Source organism: Pseudophryne corroboree, chromosome 5 (genome assembly GCF_028390025.1).
Source record: "Pseudophryne corroboree isolate aPseCor3 chromosome 5, aPseCor3.hap2, whole genome shotgun sequence".
Lineage (NCBI taxonomy): Eukaryota > Metazoa > Chordata > Amphibia > Anura > Myobatrachidae > Pseudophryne > Pseudophryne corroboree.
The window spans coordinates 28,905,440-28,917,019 of record NC_086448.1 but is presented as its reverse complement, the minus strand read 5'-3'; positions in this window follow the sequence as shown (position 1 = coordinate 28,917,019).

The window sequence follows — 11,580 nt, the reverse complement described above, 5'->3', positions numbered from 1 at the left end:
CTGCTCTTGCTGGTTGGGCCGTGCCCACCTGAGTATTCTGTATGGTGCGATTAGACATAAAGAGAAAAGGTCGCACAAGTCATTTCTATTTCTTTTAAATGACCCCCTTACATTTTTAAATTTTATTCGTGTGAATTATCTTCACTGGGGGGTGCTACCACAGGCAAAATAGGGTAATATGTATACAAAGAAAAGAGAACAGAGTTGCATTTTTGTGATGCACACTACTAATAATAAAAATTAACTTTTAATTTGTATCAATAAAATCGTTGCGAAATATAGAACAAAATATAAAGAGGTGAAAAGATAGGAAGAGTCTTTAAAATATATGACTTCCTGAGCACAAGGCGTCCGCCAAACTATGGGTTCTGTATGCCTGTATAGTATACAGATATCTAAACGTCTTCCCGTATTTATGGGTAGACGTTATATGATCTCCGGCAGCAGTTCTAATCTTATTTCGTGTTGATATGCAAGTGTGCAGATGCTAGCAATTTGTATCTTATATCTTAATTTTTATATAGATGCCTTTGTTGGCATATCGTATGATTTTTAGGAATGTTTGTGTATTGCTTGTTAATTTTATATATTTTCAGTGTGACTATTATAAATCGTATATAGCAGAATAAGCTGTCATTCAATCCTGTATGTGGGGTGAGCACTGTGCTGATCTCTAAGGAATCCGTCTGCACACAGAGAGAGCCCTAAAGTATCGATCTCTTTAGTTGTCTCACTGGAAGATCCAAAAGGGTTCAATGTTATACATCTGTTTGTCTATGACTCATATATGTGCTCCTTATTGTACTTAATTGGATGGAATAAATCCCTTTTACACAAATATTTACTAGCAAATATAAATATAATCTCCCAGAGTGTGTGTCTTTTATTGTCAGTAAACGATGATACAGTCCAATCGTTTCTTGTATGTTACTTGAAAAGTTTCAATATTGTAGCTGTTTCTCACAGATGTAACCTCTGTTGGCACACACAGTTACGAGTTTATTATACTGTGTCTATTCCCTTCAATGATGATTGGATTGTGGAATCTTACTATGACTTATACAGCATTATGGCCCTCATTCCGAGTTGTTCGCTCGGTAAATTTCATCGCATCGCAGCGATTTTCCGCTTAGTGCGCATGCGCAATGTTCGCACTGCGACTGCGCCAAGTAAATTTGCTATACACTTAGTAATTTTACTCACGGCTTTTTCATCGTTCTGGCGATCGTAATGTGATTGACAGGAAATGGGTGTTACTGGGCGGAAACAGGCCGTTTTATGGGCGTGTGGGAAAAAACGCTACCGTTTCCGGAAAAAACGCAGGAGTGGCCGGAGAAACGGAGGAGTGTCTGGGCGAACGCTGGGTGTGTTTGTGACGTCAAACCAGGAACGACAAGCACTGAACTGATCGCAGATGCCGAGTAAGTCTGGAGCTACTCAGAAACTGCTACAAGGTGTGTAATCGCAATATTGCGATTACTTCGGTCGCAATTTTAAGATGCTAAGATTCACTCCCAGTAGGCGGCGGCTTAGCGTGAGCAACTCTGCTAAAATCGCCTTGCGAGCGATCAACTCGGAATGAGGGCCTATATATGTTACAATTCTGCAACAGTTTCAATAGGAGTGCCTCTCAGGCAAACAGCTATAATGACATGTATTTCACTGTTGTGATTGCTCCAATAAGATTAATTCCTGTTAGCATGGGCAGCTTTCAATGAATATAATTACACAGCGTCTGTCTATTGTTGTCAGTGCAAGTCACACATATTCTGGCCGTAGCTCAGTGGTCAGTATTGTTACTGTGTCTGTACAGATCAGCTACGGTTGACTGTCCCTTATTATCAGCATAAATCACAAGCACTTACAGTAGTCAGTATTATTACTGTCTCTAATGGACTCAGCTCCTGTTGATAATATGGTTACACTGCATTAACCCTTTATTGTCAACATGGGTTACACACGCTCTATAATATTGAACCCTTTTGGATCTTCCAGTGAGACAACTAAAGAGATCGATACTTTAGGGCTCTCTCTGTGTGCAGACGGATTCCTTAGAGATCAGCACAGTGCTCACCCCACATACAGGATTGAATGACAGCTTATTCTGCTATATACGATTTATAATAGTCACACTGAAAATATATAAAATTAACAAGCAATACACAAACATTCCTAAAAATCATACGATATGCCAACAAAGGCATCTATATAAAAATTAAGATATAAGATACAAATTGCTAGCATCTGCACACTTGCATATCAACACGAAATAAGATTAGAACTGCTGCCGGAGATCATATAACGTCTACCCATAAATACGGGAAGACGTTTAGATATCTGTATACTATACAGGCATACAGAACCCATAGTTTGGCGGACGCCTTGTGCTCAGGAAGTCATATATTTTAAAGACTCTTCCTATCTTTTCACCTCTTTATATTTTATTCTATATTTCGCAACGATTTTATTGATACAAATTAAAAGTTAATTTTTATTATTAGTAGTGTGCATCACAAAAATGCAACTCTGTTCTCTTTTCTTTGTATACATATTCTGTATGGTGGTTGCTAGAGAGAGTGCCGATATCGTGCTGGGCTTTTCTGCTCGCAGTCCTGGGGAAAATTTAAAATGGGATACAACTGGCAAGGGTTAACGTTAGTACATTTATCACCTATACTTTTATCTGATACCAATATACCATTGTCTGTAGCCACTTTCTCCCCCACAATATACGGTGGTGGTGGTGGTGCGGTTGCCATCATTTTCCTGCTAGGTTTGGAACCTGCTGCATGAGCTAATTCTCTTTGCATATCACCCTCTTGCTGCCATAAATTTAAACAATCTGTATGTCTGACCCTTTGTTTTGGGGATTTTATCAGACATATCCTAATCCTTAAATTCTGCAATACCTCTGGTTCAAAACTGCCTACCTTAGGGAATGGTTCCCTGTCTTCCGCAGTCATATGTTCCCATTCATTGCATAAAACTTCTGTGTATGAACCATACTTTTCACACATAATAAACCTCGCTGACCCCCTGGGCTTCGGTATGTCAACCTGAACCCTGGTTGCACGTCCCTTACTTGAGCAACTGGCCCCCATAATTTGCAGGTATTGGCCCTCATTCCGAGTTGATCGGTCGCAAGGCGAATTTAGCAGAGTTACACACGCTAAGCCGCCGCCTACTGGGAGTGAATCTTAGCTTCTTAAAATTGCGACCGATGTATTCGCAATATTGCGATTACTAACTACTTAGCAGTTTCAGAGTAGCTTCAGACTTACTCTGCCTGTGCGATCAGTTCAGTGCTTGTCGTTCCTGGTTGACGTCACAAACACACCCAGCGTTCGCCCAGGCACTCCCACCGTTTCCCCGGCCACTCCTGCGTTTTTTCCGGAAACGGTAGCGTTTTCAGCCACACGCCCCTGAAACGCCGTGTTTCCGCCCAGTAACACCCATTTCCTGTCAATCACATTACGATCGCCGGAGCGAAGAAAAAGCTGTGAGTAAAAATACTTTCTTCATAGTAAAGTTACTTGGCGCAGTCGCAGTGCGAACATTGCGCATGCGTACTAAGCGGATTTTCACTGCGATGCGATGAAAAATAACGAGCGAACAACTCGGAATGAGGGCCATTGCCCTTTCGGCTAATCCCACAAAAAAACAAAATACTCAATATAAGGCAACGGTGAAAGTTCTCCGAGTGCTTTCACCCACTCACGCCCACGTTGGCCAGTACTACCATACACTGTTGATAGCGAAGGCAATGTACCCAACCTAGGGCCCCTATGTAACCTCTATTTACTGGAAGTTTCTGGGAATAATTTACCCTTTCCAGTAAATATAGGCCGCTGGAGATTTCCTGAGAGAGGCCAGTGAAAACTCCCTAAACCTTTATTATACACAAATCACGCTTGCGTATGCTATATACAGCGCTAATGATACCGCGATTTTACGCAAAGCTCGTAAAAAGAGTATCACGTTGCGCTAGATATTGCACCCACGAACGCGCGGTCCAATCGCACAGCGTATAGGTACTTGTTACTTATCCGCCGTACGACCACTGGAATCGAATCACAAGCTGCGAAACCTCAGCCGGAGCGTATCAAAAACTATATGGGTAAACCTCGCTGACCCCCTGGGCTGCGGTACTCTAAACTTCGCTGATTTCCTGGGCCGCGGTACTCTAAACCTCGCTGACCTCCTGGGCCACGGTACTCTACTACCTTGCTCCTTTGTACTTCAATCTATATTAACATGAGTCAGCTGCCTCACGCCACCAAGCCTCCACTCACTTGGTGTACCACTCGACGGGATCCCGAATTCCTGGGGTCCACTACGTTCAATGTTACGTTCGCTCACTCACGTTCACTCACTCAAATACACTTTGGTTTTTCTGTACAGAAAATTATCTTTCATTCAGATAAACAGCTTTATTCCCAGAGGCAATACAGTAAAAAAGGTTTTATTTAAACTAAATCTTGGAAACCGTGCAATTTGTGCTAATGTAGCGTGGCTACTGTCCCGCCTTTAAACTAAACAATACTATTGTGTAATTTGTACTTAGCGGTCGTACACTTACGCACGTTGCGTAAACACGCGACCGTGCATATGTCTTTACGTTGCGTACGCAGTCCCGTACTTTGTCCGAGACACGTGTACAAAAACCGTACGTCCGCAATAGTACAAATCCCACACTTCTATAAATGTAAGCGATATTACCTATAATCGCTCACTTAACACAACACAGTGTCTTTCTGTATAAACCTTTTTAACTAGGCCAGACTGTGTTTGTGTTTTACGTTTACTTCCTTAATATTTATTCTATATTTTAACCATACTTGCCTACTTTTGGAAATTAGTTTCAGGGAGATTCTAAGTGGTATGAGAAGTCGCACAGAGCGTCGCTGAGCTGATATGTCATGCTACGCCTAAGGGGTGTGTCTATCTCCACCTATGGTCGTGTCAATTGCAGCTCTTGGTGATATTATGCAGTGGCAGGTGGAAACTAAGGGGGCAATGTTTTATAGCAGAAAGGATCATGCTGCTATAGTACTTCCTGCTTTGCCACATTACCGAGGCGAAGCAGGAAGCTACATTGACAGGATGTATGAATATCTTGTCTGCTTTAGCAGGGGAATGAAAACTTCCCCTTCGGTGATGCCCGCCTTAGGACACAGCACATCAGCTTAGTGCTGATGTGCTGTGTCTTCCTGCCCAGCCGGCTCCACTGCGCATGTGCGGGATCTTGCTACTCTCACTATCTCCTAAGCAGCCTGGAGCCGACACCTGCCACAGCCAGGGACAGCTCTGTCCCTGCCGTGGTGTGTGGGCATCGCCACCATGCAGCTGTTGAATTCGTTAGCTACAGGTGTCGGAACAGTCAGTGCTATTGACCGTTTATACATTGCCCTGCACGTCATCATGCTATCTTTTATATAGTTAGTAATACATGGAGGGGAGGGAGAGGGCAGTATCAGTGCAGACTATCTGGGCAAGTAATTCTCATCTGTTGTCAAATTCTATTTCCAGATGATACATCTACCCCTAAATTACTGCCAGAGGGGGACTGTGTATGGGCAGTCGGAAAATATTGCTAATTTATGTGATCATTAACACTGATCGACTCCTCTCAACATGAGCCCTCTTGTGCTTCTATAACTTCCACTGCTTGAGCACACAGGAGTCTGTGCCACCACCACACACACACACACACACACACACACACACACACACACACACACACACACACACACACACACACACACGAGTGCCACCACACACACACACACACATGTAACACTCTTGCTCACCAATGGGGTTCGATGGTTTGGGTAGGATGGTCTCTCTGGTAGTCACTCCATCCCCTTCCTTGGCAGAGAGGTAAAGGATCTCCCAAACCCAGACACAAATAACTCACCATATATAAATAATTTTTTATTTATTTATCAGGCTGCGTTTGGAGACAGCATATGGCTCTGGTGTTAGGTGATGCATAAGTTATTTAAGTTTAACATTAACACTTCCCATATACATACAATGGAAACATTTAAACATTCCCTAAGCAGATACCTTAAGATCAATATTTTAGAAATATCCTCTCCTTAGGGGTATTAAACCTGGTTTAAAGTGAACCTTATAGCGGATTCAGAAACACAGCGACAGGCAAGCATTCAATATACACATTTCTAGGTGAGGATACTTTAAAGATATAATATCAGCATATGTTTTTCTATTATGCAAAATAGATTAATCAGTTTCACAGCAGTAGTGAATATTTATATGGTATCAATAATTACCAGCAGTCCTATTCTAATATGAATCATAAGGTACTGTACATCTGTTCAGGTGTCAATATACAAAAACCACTTTGGAGTTCAAAAGTACTTCCTAAGTGAGTGAACTCTGAGCTTACACACTCACTTGTACTGAATTAGCTGACTCTCCTACGAAGCTAAACAACTGTAACCATACTGTACGGATAATTACTTAGTCCAGTTGCAAAATGTTTAACCTCAATAAACTGCAAAGATGAGTACTGTAGATTCAGCGGTAAAGAATTTGCCTCCTGAAAAGAATTGCTTGCCTGATCCTTATGGTGTATCAGGTTATACACAGTGGTGTATTTACTTTACAGTATAAAGTTGTAGGTGCTAGCAGAGGGTGTGTAATGTGGCCACTGTCTCTAGAGGTAAATTACTTGCAGATACTGGGAATAGAGGGGGTTAATATACTCAAGGAGGTGACTTGGAACACTGCAGCTGGGTGATAATTTCCTAGTTTAGTGGAGAAACTGCTGTATGGTAGATTATTGCCAGAGATAGTCATGAGGGCAGTTATTTCCGTATCCAGCGATCAGCATTCATCCCGATTTCTCTCAAATATCACCTTATGCGGGTTAGCAGTTTATTATTACCCCAGAAAGGGGAAGGAAGACATGCAGTGTATTAGCTACGAATGTATTCCTGCTAGCAGTGAGGGGCTGGTGTCTGTCCTACAGATGTGAGGTTGGGTACCTCTTGACTGACTTTTGGAGCTATTCACTTGTCAATCTGCAGAGCCATTACACATACATACAGTCTGATTGGCTGCTAAATGCAATGTGACAGCATTGAACAGGGATCTGAGGAACAGCAGCATATAGGTGTCATCATGGGTGCTGGAGAACTGCTCTGAGGCACTCTGATATGACCTGTTGTCAGTGTCAGTCTGTAGTTTTGTTGTACTGAGGTTACCTGGGTAGTCTGGTATCAGCAGCAAGCTCCCTCCATACTGATCTGAGGTATCAAGCCTCTCACAGGAGCTCCTTTTCTGTCAGTCTCTGAGGGGAATCACCTGTCTGCTTTCATAAGCCTCTCTTACTGAGGGTCTGGGATCACACAATGAAAGGCAGGTAGCTTTCTTCTGTTGAACACTGACTTACAGTCGCACACAGCCGCCCTGACACACGCAGTCAGCAGCAGTGCAGCTCCTTCCATTGTACCACTGCCTCACCAGACTCTGCCTCCGGAACTTTCTTTTCCACACAGCTGGTTTAGTCTCCGCCCCCTCTCACAGGCCCCGCTTCTGACACAGAGCACTTCAATCCTGAATTTCAACTGCTGCTGCTGAGCATCAGAGATCCATTTTTATATACAGCTGGGCTGAGTTCCCAGATCTTCCCCCTCTGACTGTTAAGTGATGCCCCATTTTAGGGGTATCACACACACACACACACACACACACACACACACACGGGAGTGCCACCACACACACACACACACACACACACACACACACACACACGAGTGCCAGCCTACACACACACACACACACACACACACACGGGAGTGCCACCACACACACACACACACACACACACACGGGAGTGCCAGCCTACACACACACACAGGGGAGTGCCACCACACACACACACACGAGTGCCAGCCTACACACACACACACACACACACGGGAGTGCCACCACACACACACACACACACACACACACACACACACACACACACACACACACACACACACACGAGTGCCAGCCTACACACACACACAGGGGAGTGCCACCACCAGTGGCGTAACTAGAAATTTTCCTCCCCCAAGCCAAAAAATCCTTCGGCGCAACCTGCACGCCCAGACGTTGGCCACCACAGGAAAGAAAAATAATCCTGATTCATGCCCCTTACATTATTTGTCATTTTTCCTCCTTATAGTAATGCCCAGTATACATTATGCCACATACTGCAATGGCCCTTAGACATTATTCCACACACAATAATGCACATGACACAATATGCACACACCGTAATGCCCCCGACACATTATGCCACACACCGTAATGCACGTGACACATTATGACAGGAATCGCAATGCCCGTTATACATTATGCTACACACTGCAATGCCCCTGATACATTATAGCACATACAATGTCTGTGACACATTATGACACACACCGCAATGATCCCGAGACATTATACCACATACCACAATGCTGTGATATAGTATACAACACACCGTAATGCCTGATACATTATGACACACTGCAATGCCCCTGATACATTATACCACATACAATGTCTGTGACACAGTATGACACACACCACAATGATCCTGAGACATTATACCACAATGCCCGTGATATAGTATACAACACACCGTAATGCCCGACACATTATGACACACACTGCAATGTCCGTGATACATTATGCCACACACCGTAATGCCCATTACACATTAAGTTCTACAGTAAGGCTTCTAATTACTTTTAAATTACCTGCTCGTTGCTAGGGGTTTCATGCTCTTGGTTCCATACATGGTGCCAGGGGTTTTCATGCTCAGGGTGTCATGCACAGTAGCAGCCTACACACAGTGCCAGCCTGTGGAGCTGCTAAGTTAGAACCATATACACTGACCTTCGGAACGGCCACTCATTCTCCTACAGCCTCTCCTATGAGCTCCCAGCCAGCCTGGACTGTAAAACTACCCAGCAGACCAAAGCTGCTTTCCGTGCCAGCTCCCCATCACACCCCCTCCTGTATGTCAGTCTGCAGCTCCCAGAATGCGAGGGGGGAGGGATCAGTTACTTCTGCCACGGCTAGTGGAGAGGGAGCAGCGCTGTAAACTCTCCAGAGTAGCTGGCTGTTTACAGACTCTGCTGGGCTGGCCTGGGAGGCTCTGAGGTTCCCCAGCGGTGCCAATGTTGCAAGCTCCTGCTTAGCTCCGCCCACACCTCGGCCGGACTCGTGCATGCGCTTTACGGATTTTTTCAGACGGGGCTGGGGGAATCCGGGGTACTTGGAGAACTTGGTGGGGGACGGAGGCATAATACGGGAGCCTCCCGCAGAATGCGGGAGTGTCGGCAAGCATGATTTTAACTATATAGCAACAAATTTCTCTGGCCTTTACACAGGTCTAAATGAATCTAGTAATCAGTACTTATGGCAACAATGCGAGCTGGTATACAGAGTATGTGTGTACGCTTGTGTTGTGTGCGCATTTGGCGCCAAACAGAAATTCACATACTTTTTAAATAGCTTTGTGTATTTACTTTACGGGTCCTACCAGCATCCCTACAAACCATGCAGAGCAGACGCCATCTAATCAGCAATAAAAATAGGGTTTTCCAGTGTATCCACCGACCAGAAAAAGGTTTTCGTAGGATACCTGTCCGCCCTTTGCTGATAGATAAAGTCTGCTTTAGCCTGCTAGGCTGCGGGTATGAGGAAAAACCGGACGATGCCCCCAATTGATAATGTCGATTTTATATTAAAACATAAAGCTATACCTTTAAACACACCTTTACCTAGACTTAATATGCACTCTACGTACCTTTTACGCTATTTACGTAATGAGTCCCGTACAATGTACGGACTCTGCGTACAAACGCCGCGCTGAAGGTACAAAGTACCCGCAGCGCGTACACACCCAATTGATAACGCTTTAAAACCTTATACAGATAAGCAATACAATAATGAATACACTTCAAACCTTAGCAGGGAAAATAGGACACGACACCAATTGCGATTTTACCACTGGGTTCCGACACCACAGTGGATTATTTCTGAAAGGGGGTTTACAATGCAAATTATGCACTACAATACAACAGAGTAAATGGCTACAGTCAATGTACATACGTGAGTAGATTCGCTTGCGCAACCCGGCCCGGTCCTCCGCAATCAGGTTGATAGCATTGTGAGTCTTGTGTGTGGCCAGGCTGCAGCAGGCTTTATTTATACAATTCTTCCAAAAGCAATACAATGAATACTGTAATTCCTTTGTCCATTGGACACAGGAATGCACCTTTACAGTACAGGAGAGTTCATAGGTTGATTTGAAAAGGTAGGCGATGTCTTTCCTAACTGCTCTTGTGGGTGGTCTCCTCTGGATTCCCGCCGCATACATAATATACAGTAAATACAGTTTATATCTATATTCTGCTTCTGCACCTAACTATCCTCAGGAACATGCGATCTTCCGCAAACCAACACCGGAATGTTACCCTTAAAATACCCTACAGCTGGATACCAAACACCACCTTATATCCTTAGTCTGTCCCCTCTTATCCTGTAAAGGTGAATCCCTTTGTTCTGGAATCATTTAAACTGTTGTTACTTTCTGATGTGATGCAGGGGGACTATGTGTACAATGTGCACTATTTGGATTAAATATGTAATGTTTTGATAGCTCTCCATGCGTTCACAAACTCTGCCGTAAATACCCACACCGCGCGCTGGACCGCGGGAGCGACCGTACGCAAATTGCGGATATGTGCACGCACGGCAGAACAAGTGCACGCGCAGCGGGCATGAGTGTGTGGTTTGTACTTGATGTGTGTGCTGCAATATTTTTCGACTTTGACACTGCAGTACAGGACAAAGTCACTTAAACATACCTCCCAACTGTTCTGATTTTCGCGGGACAGTCCCGTTTTTTGGGGACTATCCCGCTGGCCGCTGTGTCCCGCGGTGGGGGTGGGGCAGTTGGGAGGCTCATGCACTCGCTGCCCTGCTTAGCAGAGCAGTGGTGAATAGACGCTGTGAGCATGCGCACAGCGTCTATTCACTGGAGTCAGAGGGAGAGGGGGCATGCCAGCGGCTCACAGAGCGCTGGGCATGCCCTCTCAGTGATGAAAACAGGGCGTGGCTCACGAGTCCTCCCGGGAAGCCACACCCCCTTTTCTTATGCCACACCCTTTTTTCAGGAGGGCGCGAAAAGTTGGAAAATGTCAGCACAGTTTCAAGCCCAGAGTACCTTCAGAGAGTCACAGAGTATAAGGAGCCAGCCACACAGGGCCCCAGTAGGCAGTTATGATAAATGCCTGGCGCTGACTGAATAACCTCAATATATTACACAGTGAAATATAACACTCTCCCCCCTTTGACTAATACACCCTGGTACCGCAGCGGATATCTGGACTGAAGAGGAGAGCAGCGCTCCCTGTCAGCGTCTCTGTAGTGTGATCTGCAGGGAGAAAATGGCGCTGGTGAGTGCTGGATCTACTCTGAGGAAGAAGCCCCGCCCCCTGTAATGGCGAGTCTTTCCGCTGCTGAGATTATACTGGCCTGAGGTAAATGTGGTTGCTAACAGCG